Below are 24,348 nucleotides of genomic sequence, written 5' to 3'. Positions count from 1 at the left end.
AATAAAAATATATTTTTTTTAACTGTTATTTAATGTTTAAAATGCAAATCCAATTAGATTCACTTTATTTGTAAAACAAAGCAAGTCTCTCATAATAGATCTACTAAAAGACAGAAAATATTACTGTACAAACTGCATTGTACATAAATCAGATGAACATTTTCATATTAGTCAATAATATTACTGTTTATAATTTTATTAATTTTTTATTTAATAAAAACAAACTGAATAAATATCAGTTTACACACATTTACACAAGTAAATAAACAGAATTAATTATGGGCTAAAAATCTGTGGAATTCTGCGATCGCAGGTTCCGTGTGGGCCTACTAATAACCTTAACTTTTCTGATTTTGACTGTAATGCAATAATGGGCACCTGTTGTAAAGCTGCTTTTAAACAATAATTATTGTGAAAAGCGCTATTCAAAAACACATATGAATTGAATTGTTGTGTGTGTGAGGGGGAGATTTTTGGTGACAAAAGTTTGTATAATGACATGGGGATGACAGACATTTTAAGGAGAAGGGGACTTACAAAGACATTGCTTAAGTCTCAATTGCAACACAGGCTCATTTTGAAAACATAACCCTTATATACATTTCTGGAGATCACAAATTATGTAGCCAGAAGTCCGCATGGCTGAATTTTGTCTTTAAAACGAATGCTAAGAGGGGGCGCCGTTCCTTTTCACGCTTACCAGCTAACCGCTTACCTCCATGTGGACGACTGAAATCTAAAAACTTGGTGAGAATCAGGCAAGCTGCAAGGGCATTTCTTTTTCTGGATTGATTTTTAAAACATTGTCGGTTGGGTTTAGGGAAAGAGGTGGGTGTGGGGATTGATCCGTCAGTCAGACTGTCAGACGACAGCAGCCTCTGGTGGATTTACGTGAGAACAGCAGGCGCGAATCGCAATCGCAAGAGAAATTTGACATTTTAAAAAGCGTACACAGCGGCCTCTGGTGAATTTGCGAAAACAAAAGCTGCAAAAAAACGAAGCCCCTGGGACGTATTTGGCGCTCTCGAGAAATGTATATAGGGGTACGTAAACAGAATGTGCCTGGGCTGCCCAGTTTTTTACTTAATTCTTCAGTTCACTGTTTCAGTTTACTGTGAGGGTTGGATTTAGAAATAGCATGATAGAAAGTTCATTTTTTTATTTATTTTATTTATTTCATTGTAGTCTTCCTAAACTGCCTTCCTCTGAGACACTTCTTATGACATTTAGAGTTTTCCACAGAGAAAACATTAGTATAGTTTTAAACCTGCCACTATGGTGATGCAGGATAGAGGTCTGCATTCCCGGGAGCCGCGGGACCCGACCAGATTTCTTTTGGCGTGGGAATAAATTTCTGAATAAAGCGCGGGAGCGGTCGGTAACTGGTGTATTTTTGGATGGGAGCGGGCGGTCTAACAATATCGCTCCCGACTCCCGAGTGAGCGAGCACGCGTATGTATGTGTGTGAATGAGACAGCGTGATGCTGCGTTTAGTTTGTTGTTGCTGTCTGTGTGTGTGCGCGAGCGAATGAGAGAGAGAGCTTTGTGCTATGTGTGTGTGTGTGTGTGTATGTGTGTGAATGAGAGAGAGAGTGATGTTGCTGTCTGTGTGTGTTTATACAGACAGCGTGTTATAGGCTGTCTGGACTCTGTATAGCTGGGTGGTTTTCGGATTTGTTCTCCCCCCTGCCCATTAGCGGAAACGGGCGCGGCGGGTAGAAAACAATTCGGGTCGGGCAGTGGGACAACGAATGCTGAACATAAGTGGGAGCGGTCAGGTTCGGGCTAAAACCTGGCGGGTGCGGCCTGGAGCTGGATTCAAAATTTAGTCCCGCGCAGATCTCTAATGTAGGGCTTAATTTGTGCCAGAACACCCCTGATATCTTATCTGGCACCTCGTTTTAGCGATCCCCCTTCTCACACGCACCCCCGTCCTGGCCCTTTTTTCTGCGACCCCCAACACTCTTTACTTTGTTCTATGAACCCCCCCCCCCAATCATATATACCCCAATATTGCTCCTTTAGCATATTTTCTAGGGTGTTGTTCCTTTGTTCATTTATTCATTAATTTTTCTTCGGCTTAGTCTCTATTTCAGGTCACCGGAAGCACCTGGAGGAAACCCATGCCAACATGGCGAGGACATGGAAACTCCATACAGAAATGCCAACTGGCCCAGCCGGGACTCAAACCAGCAACCTTCATGCTGTGAGGCGACAGTGCTAACCACTGAGCTTTTAGAGAATAGTCACATTTTTTGAATAGCTTGCCCAACACTGGTTTCGTGTCTCTGTGGCCTTGACCGTGCGATATGACACGATTACAAAGTGAGCTCCGAGTTGAGTTATGTAAATATCATATGATGTATTTAAAAGCATTTACCATCTCAGGTGACGTGCTCCAAACATCATCCTGTTAAACGTCCCAAATACTCGCTGATGAATTGTCCAGAGGTGTGCTCATTTACAAAGCTGACGGTGTGTGTGTGTAATGTTCCCATGGATATTGTCCTTGCTGCTAAACAATCGGAGGAGGGCGCAGAGATGTATTTTACCCCATCAGCCGTGTAAACCTCAGGGACCACACAAAGTGTATTTATACCTCACACGTCTTGATATAAACAGCTGTGTTTATTAATTGAGCATCCAGTGAGCATACACGTTCCTGACTGCCAGGCTTGGGCACCATGTCTCCTCTCAGGTCCTCTTCTCCTGCATTCGTTTTAATTCAGTGTTGTCAAATATGTATAAGCACAATCCTTGAATTAAAAATTTAACAAAAAAAAAGTTGGTTATGTCCATATTTGACCCAACACTGGACTCTATGTTTGACCCAACATATTTGACCTAAATATGGACAAATGCAATCCTTGGATTACACATTTAACAAACAAAAAATGTGGGTTCATTCATATTTGACCCAAATACAGACAAATGCAATCCTTGGGTTAAAAAAATGTAACCAACAAAAAAAGCAGGGTTTGTCCATATACGAGTCAACACTGGGCCCCATATTTGACCCAACATATTTGACCCAAATATGGATGAACAAAATCATTGGGTTAAAAATGTAACAAACAAAAATGTTGGGTTTGTCCATATTTGACCCAACACTAGACCCAACATATTTGACCCAAATATAAAAAATGCAATCATTGGGTTAGAAATTTATTCAAAAAAGGGTTTGTCCATATTTGACCAAACACTGGACCCCATATATGACCCAAAATACTTGACCCAAATATAGACAAACACAATCCTTGGGTTAAAAATTAACAAACAAAAAAAATTGGGTTTGTCCATATTTGATCCAACCTTGGACCCCATATTTGACCCAAATTTGGACAAACACAATCTTTGGGTTAAGAATTTGACAAACAACAAAAAACAGAGGTTTGTCCATATTTGATCCAAATATGGACAAGCACAATCCTTGGGTTAAAAATTTAACAACCAAAAAAAAGTTGGGTTTGTCCATATTTAATCCAACCCTGGACCCTATATTTGACCCAAGTATGGATAAACACAATGTTTGGGTTAAAAATTTGACAAACAACAAAAAAAATGGGTTTCTCCATATTTGGCCCAACACTGGACCCTATATTTGACCCAAAATATTTGACCCAAATATTGACAAACGCAATCCTTTGGGTTAAAAATTTAGCAAACAAAAAATAAAGATGTTTTTTTTTCCTGTTTGACCCAACACTGGACCCCATGTTTGGCCCAACATATTTAACCCAAATATGGACAAACACAATCTTTGGGTTAAAAATTTGACAAACAACAAAAAAGTTGGGGTGGTCTTTATTTGACCCAAGACTTTAACCCATAATTGACCCAAAATATTTAACCTAAATATGGACAAATGCAGTCCTTGGGTTAAAAATTTAGCAAACAGAAAAAAACTTGAGTTTGCCCATATTTGACCCAACATATCCAACCTAAATATGAACAGACTCAATCCTTGGGTTGAAAAATTTACAAACAAACCAAAAAATGTGGGTTTGTCTATATTTGATCAGACCCTGGACCCTATGCTTGACCCAAAATATTTGACCCAAATAGACAAATGCAATATTCGGGTAAACATTTAACAAACAAAAAAGGTGGGTTTGTCCATCTTTGACCCAACATATCTAACCCATAAATGAACAGACACAATCCTTGGGTTAAAAAAATTACAAACAAACAAAAAAGATGGGTTTGTCCATATTTGATTAAACACTGAACCACATATTTGACCCAAAATATTTGACCCAAATATGGACAAGCACAATCACTGGGTTAAAAATTTATCAAACAAAAAAACGTTGGGTTTGTCCATATTTGACCCAACATATTTGACCCAAATTTGTACAAAAGATATCCTTAGGTTAAAAATTTAACAAACAAAAAAATGGGTTTGTCCATATTTGATCCAACACTAGACTCCATATTTGATTTAAAATATTTGACCCAAATATGAAAAAATGCAATCCTTGGGTTAAAAATGTCACATAAACCTTTTATATAAACTTCAATTGTTGACAAACAACAAATTAGTTGGGGTGGTCTTTATTTGACCCAAGACTGAAACCCATATTTGACCCAAAATATTTAACCTAAATATGGACAAATGCAGTCCTTGGGTTAAAGATTTAGCAAACGAAAAAAAGTTGAGTTTGCACATATTTGACCCAACATATATAACCCAAATATGAACAGACTCAATCCTTGGGTTAAAAAATTTTCAAACAAACAAACAAAAAAATGTGGGTTTGTCTATATTTGATATCTTCTCGCTCCTTATGATGTTCTAGTTTGGGATTGTTAGTCAGCCCTAAGTGTCATCTGTTGACTATGAGAGTGAGTGTTGTGGAATGCTCATCCCCAAGACATCCGTCAAGCATCCTCCCTTCTTGCCTTCAAAAACCTCTTAAAAACACATTTTTCCACTTAATGTTACTCTTCAGGAATTAATCTGTACATTTATGAAGACATTCATCTAAGCCCTCTTTGTTTATACCTCTAATATAGCATTGCAAGTGACCTCATACTGTATATTATGTTCAACCCTTTGGTATGTTTACTGTGTATTATTATGTTCCATATAATTAATAAAGTGCTTAATAAAAATTATTATGGTCACACTATATAATAAGGTACTATTCTTGCTATATTTAACCATTAATTATGACATACACTACCGGCCACTTTATTAGGTACACCTATCCAACTGCTCCTCAACACAAATGTCTAATCAGCCAATCACATGGCAGCAACTCAATGCATTTAGGCATGTAGACATGGTCAAGACGATCTGCTGCAGTTCAAACCGAGCATCAGAATGGGGAAGAAAGGGGATTTAAGTGACTTTGAACGTGGCATGGTTGTTGGTGCCAGACAGGCTGGTCTGAGTATTTCAGAAACTGCTGATCTACTGGGATTTTCACGCACAAAAATCTCTAGGGTTTACAGAGAATTGTTTGAAAAAGAGAAAATATCCAGTGAGCGGCAGTTCTGTGGGCGCACATGCCTTGTTGATGCCAGTGTGCCATATTTCTTTCATATTTAAGTCCCTACATTATTGGAGAAGCAGCAGCAGCAGGTCAATCTCCCATTCACGAGTCTTTCATGCAGAGAAATCTCCTCAGGTGTTTGGATAATTCTGCATTCAGACGTTAATGTCCAAACACGTCTTTATATAAGTTCAGTATTGTTGTTGCAGATGAAATATAACACAGAAAACACAATTAAAACATGTTCCAGTGGGCGAGATATTAATTAACAGTCATACAAACATCTTTACTGAAGCCTCTCCATCATGTTTGTGGTTTGTTTACACTTTTCACCCGTGTTTGTAGTTCTAAACCGAATTCACGTCCTACGCGCAATGTATTGTGGGCAATATCAGCGGTTAGAGTACGGATGCTTCTACACTTTGATTTCATACCGGAAATAGAAAACCATACGGGAACCTTTGGCATACTCTTTTCAACATACTACGATTTGGGATATACTAATTCTACTTTCAAATACTATTTAGGATGGATAGTATGCGAATTGGAACGCAGTGACAGAAACAGTCTATACCTAGAGAGAGCTTGATTAGCTGGTTCAGTTGTGTTTAATTGTGGTTGGACGAGGACGGAAGATCGCTGAAGGACGCACATTGAGATATGTGTTTTAGTTGTTCTCATATCTGTGTTTTGCTGTGCCTGGTTTGATTCGGAACTATTCTTTGTTTAATGATTGTTTGCCTCAACCAGGGGCGCCTGCAGGATTTTATTCCAAGGTATGCACAAATCCAGCACCGCCCACCTCCTTCCCCCAATCATGTCAAGAAACACTGGTGCTTACTGTCAAAGGCTACATTATTTAAGGCTGTTCGTTACGACATAATTCATTTCCTTTTTAATTTTAATATTTTGTTGAAATTTAAATGTAATAAAAGCACATTAGCACCAAGGAAAAATCAGACGCAAGACGTAATCTTTAAAATGATGACATATTAAAAAAAAATTGCAACTATATGACAGAAGATTGTGATACAATACAATTAGTGAAGCATTAATTAAATCCTTACTTTCCACTTACCGAAAATCATCCGTAATATAATAATTTGTATATTCTTCTTGGAAAAAACTATATTTTTAAAACAAATTTCATATACATATTGTTTGTCTCTTTGTTTAAATATTTTTCGTGGTCAGTTATCCTCTAGATAAAATAGTCTTGAATGGTAGCCGTTCCATACGAGGAGGCTGCGCAACAGCTGGATCACTCTCTGATGAAAGAGACAGTTTCCCCGGCTGTGGTCTCCACCCTGTGCGGTAGAACAATATTTGTCTCACTAATTTTAGGCCTTTTGGCAAATGTCTCAATTAAGTTCATCTGTTTTAAAGAGAGTTTACTCATTTTGAACCTTGTTTTGAACAATAGCTATCTGAATTGTAATTTTTAGTGTGCGGAAAAAACCCTAGCAAAACTAAAGCCAGTAGATTTCTTTACGCATCTCCCACCATGCAAGTACATACACGCTTTAAAACACACAGACGCACACATTTATTTATTCTCATTCTTTCTTGCTATGTCAATATATCGTAGTGAATACAGTTTAATAATCAATTTAAATTATGTAACAAATAAATAAAAAGTGGCATTAATTCCCATCTCTCATGGTAGATACACACAGTGCATACAGCCGTATACGGCTGCAGGCGCCACTGGCCTCGACCATTGCTGGTCTTGTGGATTATCTTTTTTGCTTTTGTACTTTTAATGAATAGCAGCATTTAAATACTCCACCTCCATTGCCACATCCCTTTTCCTAAAAGTTAGGCTCTTTTTACAAATAACCTAAAGTTAAATAGCTGAAATGTACTATTTTTTAATCTACTCGGGCGGTACGCTGGCTCAGTGGTTAGCACTGTTGCCTCACAGCAAGAAGTTCGCTGGTTTGAGTCCCAGCTGTGTCAGTTGGCATTTCTGTATGGAGTTAGCATGTTATCCCATGTTGGCGTGGGTTTCATTCGGTTTCCCTCACAGTCCAAACACATGCGCTATAGGTGAATTGGATAAGCTAAATTGTTTAGCGTATGTGTGTGAATGAGAGTGTATGGATATTTCCCAGTGATGGGTTGCAGCTGGAAGGGCATCAGCTGCGTAAAACATATGCTGGATAAGTTGGCAGTTCATTCCGCTGTGGCGACCCCAGGTTAATAAAGGGACTGACCCGAAAAGAAAATGAATGAATGAATGGATGAACTAAATTGGCCACAGTGTGTGATTGTGTGTTAAAGTGAGCGTGTATTGGTGTTTCCCAGTACTGGGTTGCAGCTGGAAGGGCATCCGCTGCGTAAAACATATGCTGGAATAGTTGGCGGTTCATTCCGCTGTGGCGACCCCTGATAAATAAGGGACTGAGCCGAAGGAAAATGAATGAATGTAATTAAATTACCTGAAAATGAAAAGTAATCCCTTACTTTACTTTTTCTGCCGAAAAGTAATCTAATTACAGTAACTAGTTACTTTGTAACTAATTACACTCAACACTCTCCGTAATCGTGCATATGGACAACTGAGTGACTGAACGCAGCCCCAGAAGACTATCTCTGCTTGGTTATTATCGCTATCGCCCTGTCAGCTTCGACTCCGGGCGGCTTGCTAGGAATGTGTCGGACTACGCCGCAGCTCCAGACTCTCTCCCTAGGTTTTTGCACAACCACCTTCAACCCATCCATCAACCGAGCCCCCCCTGGCCTTTTGAAAAACAAGTACTCTCTAAGTAGCAAAGAGGTGCCAGGGCTAATTATAAACAAATCATTGATGTTTTAGGGACCTGGGCAGTAAACGCCTGGAGCCGAGCCATGCAGGAGGCTCTGCTGAAGTGCTCGGGCTTCAATAGACTGCAGAAGTGGACCTCACACGGGGACCAGCAGACTGACAGCTGTTTAGGAGCAGAGCCAAACAAAGGCAAGAGGACGCATAGTGGAAAAGACACGAGAGGTGAGTGTCATAGCAAGACACGGGCATTGTGAAGACTGCTGAGGCTGCTTATGACATTATGTGTTATTAACTCAGTTATGCCATTTTAAAGGTAAAAATTAAATAGTTTGAGATGTCTTTTGTGATGGGAACTTGACAAACAAATACAGTACATCATAACCTGCTTTTGTCATGTCAACTTGACATTACCAAGACAAAATAACTTGTCATAAACATTACTGTCATAATTGTACCATCATTGTGAAATTAGGCAGCACGGTGGCGCAGTGTGTAGCACAGTTGCCTCACAGCAAGAAGGTCGATGGTTCGAGTTTCGGCTGTGTCAGTTGGCATTTCTGTGTGGAGTTTGCATGTTCTCCCCGTGTTCGCGTGGGTTTCCTCCGGGTGCTCCGGTTTCCCCCACAAGTCCAAGGACATGTGGTACAGGTGAATTGGGTAAGCTAAAATTGTCTGTAGTGGATGTGTGTGAATGAGTGTGTTTGGATGTTTCCCAGTGATGGGTTGGGCATCCGCTGTGTAAAACATATGCTGGATAAGTTGGTGGTTCATTCCGCTGTGGCGACCCCAGATTAATAAAGGGACTAAGCTGAAAAGAAAATGAATGAATGAATGAATGAATGAATGAAATTTAGGATCAGGCGTGATTTATTTTCCATTTTTCATATCTGTAGCAAGCGTTTTAAGAGTAATAATCAGTAATGTGTCAATTCAGAGCCATCATACAAGAGAAATCCAAAATATAAAATGGCATCTGACAAATGAGTCCACTTCATCTCACAGCACAGATCGCTTTATGACAAAGTGTGGATATAAACACAGAGTGTGGGGGATGGTTGAGAAAGTGTGCAAGAGAAATGTTTAGGATACCATTGATAAAAAAACCCCACATAAAACAATTTCAGACTTTAGTGTGCAAAAGACCTTTACATTATAGTACACCTAAAATAATACTTCTATACCCCCCCCCCCCCCACCCCCCGTTGCTGGACCCATAAATTGCCAGGGCCCTATGCCCTTTGTCATTGATATTTGTTATTTGGTTGATTTTAGGTTGCGTTGGAAAGTAACCAAAATACAACATCTGTTAGATGTTGGACATTAACATCGGCCTGGCATTGGGTTCTAACGTCAACCTGATTTTTATTTACAAACAAAATGCAACGTCTCACAATATTGGGGTACAACATCAATCTGACATCATGTTGACAACCTGTGCCTGCTGGGAGCATACTAGTAATACACAGATGTTAGTAAACATACTACATGAAGTTTACTTAAATATATACTTCAACATTACTTGAGTATGTTGGCGCCAATAGCCTATAGTAGTTGGGTTCCCGACTCAAGGTCCTTTGCCAATCCTTGCCTGCTCTCTCTCTCTGCTCCCAATGCTTTCCTATGTGTAATCACCACATCCTAATGAAGGAGATCAAAATTATGTATATATATATATATATATATATATATATATATATATATATATATATATATATATACATACATATATATATATATATATACATACATATATATATATATATATATATATATATATATATATATATATATATATATATATATATATATATATATATATATATATATATATATATATATATATAATAGGGACCTATTATGCCCCTTTTTACAAATTACAAATACAAGTTTTATAACTCTTTGAAACTGCCCCTTTTAGGCTTTGATCCTAATCGTGCCATTTTGGTGACTGTCGCTTTAAATTCAAATGAGATTGTGCTCTTTTTAAAAGAGGGCGGAGCTACAAATGCCTGTGTGTCAGCATAGTGGCAGATTCAAAACAGGACTAACGTTACATGCTAATGATGGAAAGATGGTCAGTAGTGGGCGGGGCTTTCCCACTCTGATGACACGTACAAAGGGAGAATGTCAATCAAAGTGTTTCTGAAGACTGGAAGTTGATTATAAAAAAATAGAATTAATATATTCCTACCATTAGAAGCTGGTTATACTGACAGACTGTTGCCACACAGCTGTTTAAACCCCTTACAAAAGTGATATCTGCACAATAGGCGCCTTTTCAGTATACTTCATAAAATTAACTTACAGTATACTTCTTTTCTGTAAAGGGGTAGCAGCAGTGCGCCTCAATAACCATGACCTGGGGCGTAGCCATCAATTTCAGGTCATATGCATATAAAAACTTTACAAATTTTACCAAAAAAGCTTAAGAGCGGGGGGTGGGAGTAGTGGGGAATGTTGGAGAGAGATTTTAGCGAACTCGTAAGTCTACAGCGGGGGAGGGGAGTTGGGTTTGGGGGTAGTCGGAGAGAGGCATTGTTAGCGATATCGTAAGTGAAGAGTGAGGTGGGGAGAGGGCGGGGTTAACGTTAGCAATATGTTAAGTGAAGAGTGGGGAGCTGTATCCCTGTGCACCCCAAAACCCACCACCTCCCCCTGCAACCTGTTGTTAGCGATCTATGAAGTGAAGAGTGGGGTTGGGGGGAGGAATGATGTTGTGTTAACATTTATGAATTCCCAAGTGAAGAATGGGGTGGATGGTTGGTGGGGGGGCTGGCGTTAACATTAGCGATATCGTAAGTAAAGAGTGGGGGGGGTGTATCCCTGACCTCCAATCTCCCCACCCCACCCCAACCCCCATCCCCCCACCCCCCAACCTGTTACTGGGCCCCTAAATTGCCAGGGCCCTATGCACTTTGTCACCCTTTTCCCACCACTTACTACGCCCCTGCCCATGACCAAGGTGTCTTTGAGCTAGACCCATCAACCACATCACCAACTACTAGCCCAGCATGCATAATGCAACGTTTTTAGTTATTTGGAAATGGGGTTAGAGCGGTGAATATGCGAGTCCTCCTTCAGACTCTGCTGGATTACCAACGCTATCTTGCGAATTTCGTAAATTTTTGATTTAGTGGCTAATTCGTATAATATCGTACAATCTCATTCGTACAATTTTGTATGATTTGCTCATCCCTCAATGAGTGTTGGGTTTAGGGATGGCGTTGGGTTGCCACGCAGCCTTTTAAAAATCAAATGAAAATTTGTACGAATTAGCCACCATACCGACAAACCGTAAAATAGCTGCGTTTCCTCGTGAGATTGGGCTGGGATTACAAACTAAACTGGCATACAAAATGCTTGAGTCACTGCCCTACGCATACATAATTGTCCTCGTTTTCATACATTTGAGAACAGCAATATCTGAAAGCGCTGTAATTCTGTCTATTTAAAACACACACTATTTATTTTGGTATCAACCATAGTTGTTCTTTGCTTGTGAGTGATGAATCAGAGAAAGAAATGTCCCAGCACGGGATATGTGGGAGAGGGGAGTTTCGCTGTTAATTCCAAAAGCAGGCCGACATAAATGCACATGAGAATCCTTCACTGTGGCGAAATCATCCTCCTGTTTCATGTTCTCTATGTCTCCCAGTGGAGAGCGAGGAATTAAATGTGAAATGGCTGTTCGGGACGAGGCAGCCAAGCAATGCATCCATGTGTTGAAACTGATTTAGAGTGATGTTTATGTTATGTTGTGTTATGCTAGGCTACTGCACATTTGTGCATGTGTGTGTGTGTGTGTGTGTGTGTGTGCGTACACATGTGAGCGATTCTAGAATTGCGGGTACATTTTGTATCTTCAAGATAAACGTTCTGACACAAGGCAAAAACTTTCATGAAACAGTTTTGAATAACAACCTATTTTCACAGTGGCTCAGTGGTTAGCACTGTCCACTCACAGCAAGAAGGTCATCGGTTTGAGTCCTGGCTGGGCCAGTTGACTTTTCTGTGTGGAGTTTGCATGTTCCCCTTGTGTTTGCGTGGGTTTCCTTCAAGAGCTCTGGTTTCTTCCTCCAGGTGGTCCGGTTTCCCCCACAGTCCAAAGACATGCGCTCTAGATGAATTAAATAAACTAAATTGTCCATAGTGTATGAGTGTGTGAACGAGTCTATATGGATGTTTCCCAGTACTGGGTTGCAGCTGGAAGGGCATCCATAAAACATATGCTGGAATAGTTGGCGGTACATTCCGCTGTGGTGACCCCTGATAAATAAGGGGCTAAGCCGAAGGAATGAATGCCAACAAATGATCCCTACAATTCTGGATTGAGTAATGTGGATTTTGCTTACCCACACGTGAATCTGTTCGCTTGTTTTGGTAGTTTTCGAGGGACTGTAGTGTAATGGACAGAAAATATGTTAATGTCTCTCGGAAGAGAAGCCAGCCTCTGGTGCACCCTCCTCTTTGGCTCACCACAGGAGAAAAAGGTTAAATAAATGTTAGTGGTGTGATAACCCGCCTGTTTTCTGTAGGGGGGCAGGCAGACTTTAAGAGGCGGCGTAACAAATGTCACAAATGTTCACCACAGGACTGGATACACACCATCGCCTTTTCAATTCTGGCAGCCAGCTCTGTTTTGTACTTCTGAAAACAGAGTTTTGATTTATATCACTGATAATGTAATAATAAATTTTAACTAACAATTGGCAAAACAGGAATGGCAAACAGCACATTAAATTAAACATGACATTTTTAAGGCGAAAAAAAAGAACTGTGGCTGCTGACAAGATTAAATGATATGGTCTGCAGATTATTTACAACATAATTGCTTTCAATCAACCCTCAGGCCATGTCCATTTGTACACAATTATTTCTATTAACGGAGTTTTCCCCGCTTTTCTGTTCACATGAAAACCATAGACCAGGGGTCACCAATCTCGGTCCTGGAGGGCCGGTGTCCCTGCAGGGTTTAGCTCCAACTTGACTCAACACAGCTGCCTAGGTGTTTCAAATATACCTAGTAAGACCTTGATTAGCTTGTTCAGGTGTGTTTGATTAGGGTTGGAGCTAAAATCTGCAGGACACCGGCCCTTCAGGAACAAGTTTGGTGACCCCTGCCATAGACTGTAAAAAATATGGATGTAGTATCCGTATCCCCATAGGTTTCTGAAAAGCGCAAATTAAGTTACAAGTAGGCGTAGCCAACAGTCGCCATTTTGTTCAAGCATCATCACACCGACCAGGAGATACCAAAAAAGGGCAAAGAGGCGGAGTGTGAGCGGAGCTACAGATGCCTGCTAGCATTTTGCTTAGACAGGCTTTTCTTTGGGAGAAACGCTTGAGACTCGTTTGTGTTCTGACCACATGTGCTTGGTTTTATACTATATCAATAAAGTGTTTAGACTTTTAAAAACACTGTTGTAATACACTGAGCCACTAAACATTGTTCTTCATTGTTTTTCTACAGGAGGAAAACGCAAATTACTTCCAAATACATCAAATATAGTCTGTGTTAGTAAAAGCAAGGCTGTTTATGACATCCATCTTGGGGGGCTTATTGGTGCGGGCCCTTGATAATGTCAAATAAATGTATGGGCCCTTAAAATCTTCCTAACTTCCCCCCCCCCAGCGGCGCCCCTGACTGCATCCATACATCTCTGCAATGACTCAAATCACTTATTAATAGTCATCTGGAATGACAAAGAAAGCATTCTTGCAGGACTCCCAGAGTTCATCAGCATTCTTCGGATTCATCTTCAATGCCTCCTTCTGCTCAATAATGTTTATCTCTGGTGACTGGTGATTTTTCCTTTACCTAACTTAAGTGAATTCTTTGAGAATCTTGGGTCCATGTGGGTTCCAATAGCTCTTCTGCAGTATTTGTGATGACTGGGACGCAGTTCAACAGATGATTCATCAGAAAAATCTGCCACTTTTCCAAATGATCAACTAGAAGTCAAGTTATGATTTGTTGCTCTTACAACTGGGATTGACAACAGGACTTTTGTCAGGTAGTGTACATCTCTGTGTGGGTTTGTTTGTAATGTGTTGTGACTGCAACAATTGATGTAACAGCTGTAGAAAACTAAATATCCATTATTTAACAGTTTCTGTATTTTCTGATTCACAGGTTTATTTCATTTATTTACGGTTGTGAATTGCATTATGGGAGCTTGATCTCTGTTCTGTCAAATTTTGATGTTCAAAAATTCAACTCTGCAGTTTTAAAAAGTGACTTTTAGTGATATTTTACCAGTCTAAAACAACATATTATATATGAAATATTGTTGTTAAATTTGTAAAGTTACTGAAAAGGTACTGGCAGTTTATTACCAGGTTTTTGTACTGTAATTTACAATAGCAACTCAAACAACATATCACTTCAAACTATTAAAAATGTCAATAAAAGACAGTTTTTCTACATTTTTAATGTCGAAAGTTGTTGGGGGACAGATGAAAGTACCATAATGCAGTTTGAAACCATAAATAAAAGGTAAAAAATAACCAAAAAGCGTGACCAGAACAAGGAGCAATCTTGGATCAAAACAGAATATAACAGTACATATACAGTTAAAGCCAGAATTATTAGGTAATTAGGCAAGCGATTGTATAACGATGGTTTGTAGACCATGGAAAAACTATTGCTTAAGGGGGCTAATATTGAGCTTAAAATGGGTTTAAACAAATTAAAAACTTCTTTTATTCTAGCCGAAATAAATCAAATAAGACTTTCTCCAGAAGAAAAAATGTTATAGGAAATACTGTGAAAAATACTGTGTCCTTGCTCTGTTAAACGTAATTTGAGAAATATTTAACTATTTTGGCTAATAATTTTGACATGAACTGTATCTGCCATTTTTCCCCTCTCAGAAAAGATATGACTTTATGCTGACAAAAGTTCGACTGAAGAGGCTCTGGAGGTCTGGAGGAGGACATGAGGCAGATAAGGGACAGGGAACAGGAAAAAGAGCAGGATGATGAAGATGGAAGGGGGACACAAAACAGAGCCATGATGGAGGCCCACGGTGATATCAGCCATGCTGGAGGTTTGGCTGGCAACAACATGGAGATGACACCATGCGGCACAATGTTCACTACGTTTACATGGACATCAGTAATAATTATTTGCCTTAATCTGATTAAGACAATAATATGAATAAGGAATATACGTGAGTTGCTTTTTGAATGCTCCTTTCATGATCTCATTTTGCATGTTATAGTACATAGTTCGATTAACATCATTACATCATCTTTGGATGCTAGTTTCCACCAGTGTTTCATGCAACAGCAGCTTGATTTTGTTATGATTGCGCAATGTATGATTTTGGATGTTCCGTTTTTAATTTTGCGAGTAGCTCAACTGCAGTTTCAAGTGTTGACACTTAGCTGATGGTTGATTATAAAGCATGTTTGGCATGAGCTCAGCAAATCCTCGAGCCTGGGGCTCCCTCCCGTTTGCAGGGCGAGAGAGGAGTTTGAGCTCAGATAGATCTTGAGAACTCCCCTGCTTGTTTCTGGCAAATGGCAGATTAGGAATTGCTATGGAGAGATACAGTATACTGCTGTTTAAGGGCTCATCTGTAGTGCCAATTTGGTTTGGTCAATTCACCTATGTCACATGTCTTTGAACTACAGGAGGAATCCATGGAACCCGGGGGAACCCCAGGCGAGCACGGGGAGAACATGTAAACTCCACACAAAAATGCCAACTGGCCAGGTAAGGACTTGAACCAATGGCATTCTTGCTGTGAGGCAGCAGTGCTAACCACTGGGCCGCCGTGTCACCTTGTTAGGAAAAAAGGAGGAGTAAGGGTGGAAGGGGGGATTCTTCAAGACGAAGATGACTGAGGTAAGAAACACTGGTTATTTATAGAGAGTTAGGAATCATCTGATTGTTGAATCATGCAATCATAAGCACGCAATCCTCTCGAAATGAGTTTATAAATAAACTTAACCAATTTCTCACACTGCGTGCAAATTGACGACACCGAATACAAATTCTCAAGCAACAAGTCACCTCTGCCATTTCATTTTAGGCTGCGTTAATCAGAGCACCCTGACTAACGAACACTTCCTAAAATTCCAATAACATCATTGCTCATGTTAGTCTCACTGTTTCTTGCTATTAAATAATGTTTGATCCAGTACTTATCCAGAGCAGATGGTTGTCTTGGTCATCGATGTTTCAGGAGAAAAAGACACCAGTGAAAGACATCTCTCATGGATTCCTTCGGCTAGTTTCAACACCCGTACAGTGACCTTATTGGATCTGCAGCTTCTCCATGATGGATGCTTATTGTGAGTCATAGAAAACCTTCAACATCTCTGCCATTTTACATTTGGCTAGAGAACCTGTCTTTCCAACTGAACCTAGTCTCTTCCAAGGTTTGTTCTCCACTTCTGTCAATTGGGGAATGTAACCGCAAATTTTTCCTTCACCAAACCTGACTGATTTCTGTGAGAATCTTGGGTCCATGAGGGTTCCAGTAGGTCTTCTGCTGGTTCTTCTGATGATTGGGATGCAGTTCAACAGATGATTCATGGGAAAAAATCTACCTTCTGCCACTTTTCCAAATGATCAACTAGAGGTCAAGTTATTGCACTTACAAATTTTGACTTTTGTCAGGTAGTGTAGAGAGACACAGGAGGATTCAAGGATATACAGGACCAGTGGAGACAGGACATTTTCCTCTCATATTTTGTGTAAATAAATGAAAAGGTTTGCAGAAGCCAGCTCCAACTTACCATCGGTTGAGTTTTTTCTTCATAACCTTATACTCCCTAGCTCACACACCTCGTCAGAGGCAAGGTCCAGTTCTGGCTCAAGGGCAATGATTAACTCAGTTGGATCCTCTTGCTCTGGTTTGAGTATTGCAGCATATTTAGGCTCTGGTAATTACTGTGTGTAACGGGTGATGATGGATGACTGGGCTTTGGAATGGGAATTGGGCTTGTGATGTTCTCTGAAAGGCAGATTATGAACAACAATAGATTGTTAATTAACACCTAATTCACAAACATGGCTAAGTTCTTTCCCTCTCGTTGAGGTTGCTGAGGTAAAAGTGCAGAGAATATCAAGAATCACATGGGTGGCAGTATCTATGATGACTATTTCGCAGTAATTCTGTTATTATTACTCACCCTCTTGTCATTCCAATCCCACAAGACCTTCCTTCATCTTCTCAACACAAATAAGGGTATTTAGATGAAATTCAAGAGCTCCCTCAGTTGAGCCCAAGAGGATCTTCTCCTCAATGTCAATAAAGACAGCGATGTGCCCCTATGTGGCTTGCATTTGGTCACACTGCTGGCATATACCGTACCTTAGATGCGCCTCGAGAACACACGCCTCAAACCAGGGGTGGCCAACACAGATCCTGGAGATCTACCGTCGAGCAAATTTCAGTTGCAACCTATATCAAACACACCTGCCTGTAATTATCCAGTACTGTTCAGGTCCGGATTGATTGGTCCAGGTGTGTTTGATTGGGTTGGAGCTGAACTCTGCAGGGAGGTAGATCTCCTGGAGCAGGGTTGAGCACCCCTGCCTTAAACTGACACTGCAGAGAAGAAACTGCTGAATAAAGTAGTTATGTGCACACAAAAGTAGTCTGGTACTACCACCAATATTCCCAATGAATTCTGATGATCTGGTCATATGGTGGGCGTCACGGTGGCGCAGTGAGTAGCACAATCGCCAAACAGCAAGATGGTCGCTGGTTCGAGCCTCGGCTAGGTCAGTTGGCATTTTGTGTGGAGTTTGCATGTTATCTCTGTGTTCGTGTGGCTTTCCTTTGGGTGCTCCGGTTCCCCCACAAGTCCAAAGACATGCGGTATAGGTGAACTTGGTAAGCTAATATTGGCCGTATTGTGTGTGTGTGTGTGTGTGAATGAGTGTGTATGAATGTTTACCAATGATGGGTTGTAGTAAGAAAGGCATCCGCTACGTAAAACATATGCTGGATAAGTTGGCGGTTCATTCCGCTGTGGCGACCCCAGATTAATAAAGGGACTAAGCAGAAAAGAAAATGAATGAATGAATGAATGAATGAATGGTCATATGGTCAGTTTTGATGATGTTTTCTGGACCAAGTAGGTTCCATTGCTGTCTATGGGGGATCAGGGAGCTTTTAGAGTTTGTTGCGAAATTCGAAATTTGCATTCCAAAGATGACCAAAGCTCTTAGAAGTTTTAAACAAAATAAGGCTTTAGTAATTAATAACAGAATTTTTATTTTTGTAATCACTTTAATTCTCTGGTCATTCACACTAATTTCCAGTCAAGTACATTCAATTTCCAACTGCAATCTAGGGTCACTGAGAAGATTAAGAGTTTCCCAGCATTTTAGGGCAGGAAAGCACTGGAAGGATTGGAAGGATTGGAAACTCCCAATTCCATTGGAACATGTCCAAAAAATAATGTGGAACTAATGACGCCTTTAATCTAGGTCATATTGTCATTGGCAAAAACAAATCGTCTCATTTAACATATAACCACTACTGTAATTTTTTTGTATTGTCCAAGAAATATTGCGTTCAATCATTTGCGAAATGTTTGTTCAAACTACTCATTCAAAATGAGCTGAAACAGCAAGAGGTTTTGAGGGGACAGCTTAAATGTTTTAAGTTCAATCTACTTAAATTAGTAAAAAATAATAATAATAATAAATCTATTGTGTGGAGCCCAGCGTTTTTCACTGACCAAAAAGGACTCCACATCAATTTACACTCTAAAAAATGCTGGGTTCCACACAATGTTGTCCTTCGTGTTGTCCCAACACAAATCAATTAAGTTAACGTAACTGTTTTTACAAATTTAAGTGGATTGAACATAAAACAATTAAACTGTCCCCAAAAAACCTCAAGAAATGCGTTGATTCAGCTCATTTTAAATTAAGTTATAAAGTAATTTGAACAAGCAGCAAGAATCTTTTTTGAGTGTACACAAAGTTTACTGTAGTTAAAAATATTGCATTTGTGATTATCAGAAATTACATTAAATTATTTATTTTGAGGTGGTGCATATGTGGCAACCCTACTGAAAAAAACAGCTTAAACCAGCCTAGGCTGGTTGGCTGGTTTTAGCTGGTCGACCAGCCTGGTTTTTGAGGGGTTTTGGCCATTTCCAGGCTGGTTTCCAGCCATTTCCAGCCTGGTCTTAGCTGGTCAGGCTGGAAAATGATCAGCTAAAACCAGCTTGACCAGCCTAAACAGGCTGGGAGCCCAGCCAAAACCAGCTATGTCCAGCTTAAACCAGGCTGGTCAAGTTGGTTTTAGCTGGTCATTGTCTAGCCCGACCAGCTAAGACCAGGCTGGAAATGGCTGGAAACCAGCCTGTAAATTGCCAAAACTCCTCTAAAACCAGGCAGGTCGACCAGCTAAAACCAGCCAACCAGCCTAGGCTAGTTTAAGCTGGTTCTTTCAACAGGGAACATATGCAAAACAAACTTAAAACTGTATGTATGATTTAATCTGTATATATAGCAGTATAATATAAAATAATGCAAGAACTTAATTTTCTTTATAATATACTCTAAAATATGCTATTTATTTTTTGTGCATTAATAATGCAAGTTTGCCAAGCGCACTGACACAACCAAGCCAAGGGCACTGACAACGGCACTGGAGTTGTTGCTGTTAATAGTCTGGATGAACCTTTTTTCTTCAGTCTGGCGCACACGTCATTCATATCTCCCGAAAAATACCTATTATACTGTTTCATCTGACCACAGTACACGTTTCCACTGTGTGATGGTCCATACCAAATGCCTCAGAGCCCAGAGAAGTCAACAGTGCTGTTAACATAGGGTGTAAACTGGACACTGTTAACATAGGGCTTCCTTTTGGCACAGTACAGTTTTAACTGGCTTTTGTGGATGTAACTTTGTATTGTGGTACTTGACAAAAGTTTGCCAGAGTATATTACTATATTGCTTACTATATTGCTTATAAATGAATGATGGTTCTTGATGCAGTGCCGTCTGAGGGATCGGAGATCACGGTTGTTCAGCTTAGGCTTGCACCCTTCATACACTGATGTTCCTCCAGATTCATTGAATCTCTTAATTGTGTTATGCACTGTGGAAGGTGAAATATCCAAATGTCTTCCTATCTTTCTTTGTTTTTAAACATTTCAATAATTTTCTCGATCATGGTAATCCTCAGCCCATCTTTGCTCCTAAAGGACTAGACCTTTCTTGGATGCTGCTTTGGTTCCAAATCATTATTACAATCAAATCACATCATTATTTAACCAATTTACCTAATTTCTTGCTCTAAATTGCTCCTGTGCCAACTTTTTTTGGAATGTGTTGCAGGTCTGAATGACAGGAAAGGATGTATATTTACAAATTAAATTAAATTGACCAGACAAAACATGAAATATTTTCTGTTCATATGGTCTGCAATTAAATACAAGTCAAAGTAAATTTAGAAAGAACTACTTTTTTATTTAGCATTTTCCACACTGTCCCAACTTTTACTGATTTGAGGTTGCCTTACTGCAAGGTCAAGGTCATTCAGACAGGTGCTTTTGGAGGGAGCTAGTAGGAGAAATGACGTTCGTGAAGCTTATGTTGGCAAAAGAAAGTCTTTTTTTCAAAGGAAAGTCTCTTAAATCTTCACCCATCACATTTACTGAACTTTTACTGAAAGTGTGAGACATTGTGAAGAGGGGAGGAAAAGTAACAGGGAGCATAAGTCAACAACTCTTCTCTGTGCTCAGTGAGTAAGCGCAAGTAATGATAATAAACATAATGGTCCGAGATTGATGGTGGATGGCCCTGACCTTGAGCACGTACAGCTTGGGCACTGGCCATGCCCACGGCAGGCGCTGTTCCTTCTGAAAAATTCCCACATTTTACCCTTCATGGCGGAGGAAGAAATGACAGACATCATTTCCCCCCGCGATCAAGCACTGTCGATTGACACGGTTTGATGCAATCTGCTACTCGGCACAAAATAATTGAACGTGCTGAAAATTGGGAACTATTTCTAGGTATTTCCTCTCTTTAAAGTTCAGGGCAGATTAGCCTAATTAAGGAGGGGAAAACAGGAAATTTTAAAGTCCTGTGGGTAATTAATAGGCAGCCTTGGCCAAGAGGTCTGCATGGTCACTCTCTGTAAGGATCCAGGAAAAGGCTGTATTTTTGGCTGACTTGGGATAAAAACAAAAGTAAATGTTGTCGATAAAACCAGCATCTGCACATCTTCAAAACAGAAACCTTACAGAAAATGCAAACCACTTAACTATCAGGGCCTGTCTTAAAATCAAAAGATTTACTTTTAAAGGGCACCTATTTTACCCCTTTTTCAAGATTTAATATAAGCCTTTTGTTTCTCCAGAATTTGTCTGTAAAGTTTCAGCTCAAAACACCCATCAGATTATTTATAAGACCTTTCAGAGCATTGCATTTTCTGCTCTGAACAGAATGGAGCTGTTTCTGTTGTCTGTGCCTTCAATGCTAGTTCTCCCCGCCCACCGTTCCCACATGCCTCTCAGAGTGTGCCTCAATCTCCGCCTCGGCTGCGTCAGATAAACAGCACAGTGACAGACATGAAGGAAGCAGATCTCACGTAATGTATGTGGGAACTACTACAGTAAGAACTGTCCCAATGATTATTTGATGTATTTGTTGTGGAGTTGCAGTGATGAGTCACACACAATGTCGTTACAAAGTTCACGCACGCACACACACAGCGCACACGTTTAACATTTTTGCACGCTAATGTGACAGGATTGGCCTGATCTCACGAGAAAACGTAAGTATTTTACGTTTTGTCCGTTTAGTAGCTAATTCATATGAATTCGTACGAGTTCAGTCGTACGAAATTGTACGATTTTAAAAAGGAGGCGTGGCACCTAACTCCACCCCTAAACCCAACCGTCATTGGGGGATGAGCAAATCGTATTAAATTGTACGAATTAGATCGTACGAATTCATACCAATTAGCCACTGAATCAAAAAGTTACGAATTGCCGTGAGATTGTGTTGGTTCAACAGATGATTCATCAGTCAAGCTATTATTTGCTGGTCTCACAACTGGGATCCATGACAATACTTTTGTCAGGTAGTGTACTGTCATACAGTTCATATACAGTTAAATACTGTGTAATTTACAAAACAATGTTAACAGTGTAGAGGGTTGTGTAAGTGAGCAAACTATAGGTCGTCTGCCTACAGTTCCTGACTTGTGTCTATCTGAACTGTATCCTGCCTTACGTCATCCCTGATTTACTCTGGTTTCTTGTCTTGTTATCAGTTTATTATTGGCTCCTGGGGGACTGCTGATAGTTTAGAAAGGCTGTCCTAGAACAACTCTCACACAGAGACACTATCACTACAGCCACAAATAACCACAGCTGCTCTTTGTGTAATTGGCATTGTAATAAAAGTGTGTGAGCAGAGCACAGTGGATGCCCTCGTGTTTGCTCGCAGAGTTGATTTAAACAGCTCATAAACTAGTTAAAGGGTCTCGTGAAGAGCTTTGAAATGTGCATTATTTTTAATCAATGTTTGAAGTAATCTCAACTCAAAAAAAAACGTATAGTAGCCCCTCCCCTTTTCAAAAACAACCAATAGTGTTTTGTTTTATCACAGCAATGCCAGTGAGAGTGGTTGAACTAAAGCGCATCAAATGAAAAGCAAATGAGAAGCATCTTGAAGGGGCGGATCATGTCAGATACTAGAGAGCATTTGATTGGTTAGATGATTTGATGAGAAACTGAAGTATGAGGTGATGTCAAAAAAATCGTTAATCCGTTTAGGCGGAAGTTACTAACTGTTTTGATGTATTTATCAGTTTTATATTTTCTAAACGCCAACTTTAGAGCACACTAGCTAATAGATTTCCTTAAAAACAACAGACTGAAACTAACATCTACATTTTTTTTTATCTTAATTTCACGAGATCTTTCAAAACATGCAGTGGCTCTGGTGAATTTACATTTAGTGATGTTTTATAAACAAATTTGGGGAGGAGCACGCGCAGAAGTTTCAGTATCAAATACGTCATTGACAATTATTCTATTATCCAATCAGTTCTTGACCAAACCCCTATATATCCCAAAGCTGTCTTACCTGCAGCATCTTACGACTTTAGCATCCCTCCACCACCCCGTCACCTCACCTCTTAAGCATTACAATCCCGGGGGGAGCGTTCTGGGGCCGGGCTAGATACTTCGCTCGAATCCCAATTCCTCTCTGTTTCCTGATAAGAGGAATAACTCGAGTTTGGGTGTCTTCCCCGAGCTCAGAGCCCTCTCCCCGGACAGCACGCCAAATACGCTTTATTCTGAAACTATTGCAAGTGTGAACTCGTGAAAAAACAATAAACGTAGTCAAAAACTGAAATGCTTTTCCCTTGAATGTTTAGAAAGTTTCACATGCATGTACATGGCAGTGTTTTCAAAACAATTACCATTTACACATTGCACCAGAAATGCTGTATTACGTATGCCAGGCCAGTAGTTGGCGCTATCAGCTTGTTAGTAAACAGTAGGGAAGTGGTACTTTCTTTAGCATTACGTTTATTTATTTATTTATTTATTGGCGTCACGGTGACGCAGAGCACTGTTGGCTCACAGCAAGAAGGTCGCTGGTTCGAGCCTCGGATAGGTCAGTTGGCATTTCTGTGTGAAGTTTTCATGTTCTGGGATGGGTTTCCTCCAGGTGTGTTTCCCAGTGATGGGTTGCAGCTGGAAGGGCATCCGCTGTGTAAAACATATGCTGGATAAGTTGGCGGTTCATTCAGCTGTGGAGACCCCAGATTAATAAAGGGACTGAGCCGAAAAGAAAGTGAATGAATGAATGAATTTATTTATTTATTTATTTATTTATTTATTTATTTAACCTTTAAACAACGTATATAACATTAAATCCAGGCGACACGGTGGCTCAGTGCTTAGCACTATCACCTAACAGCAAGAAGGTTGCTGGTTCGAGTCCCAGTCTGTCCAGTTGGCATTTCTGTGTGAGTTTGCACGTTCTAGCATGGGTTTCCTCCAGGTGCTCTGGTTTCCCCCACAGTCCAAAGACATGCGCTATAGGTGAAGTGGGTAAGCTAAATTGGCCATAGTGTT

The sequence above is a fragment of the Danio aesculapii genome, chromosome 2 (assembly GCF_903798145.1).
Source record: "Danio aesculapii chromosome 2, fDanAes4.1, whole genome shotgun sequence".
NCBI lineage: Eukaryota > Metazoa > Chordata > Actinopteri > Cypriniformes > Danionidae > Danio > Danio aesculapii.
This window is presented reverse-complemented; position numbering follows the sequence as displayed.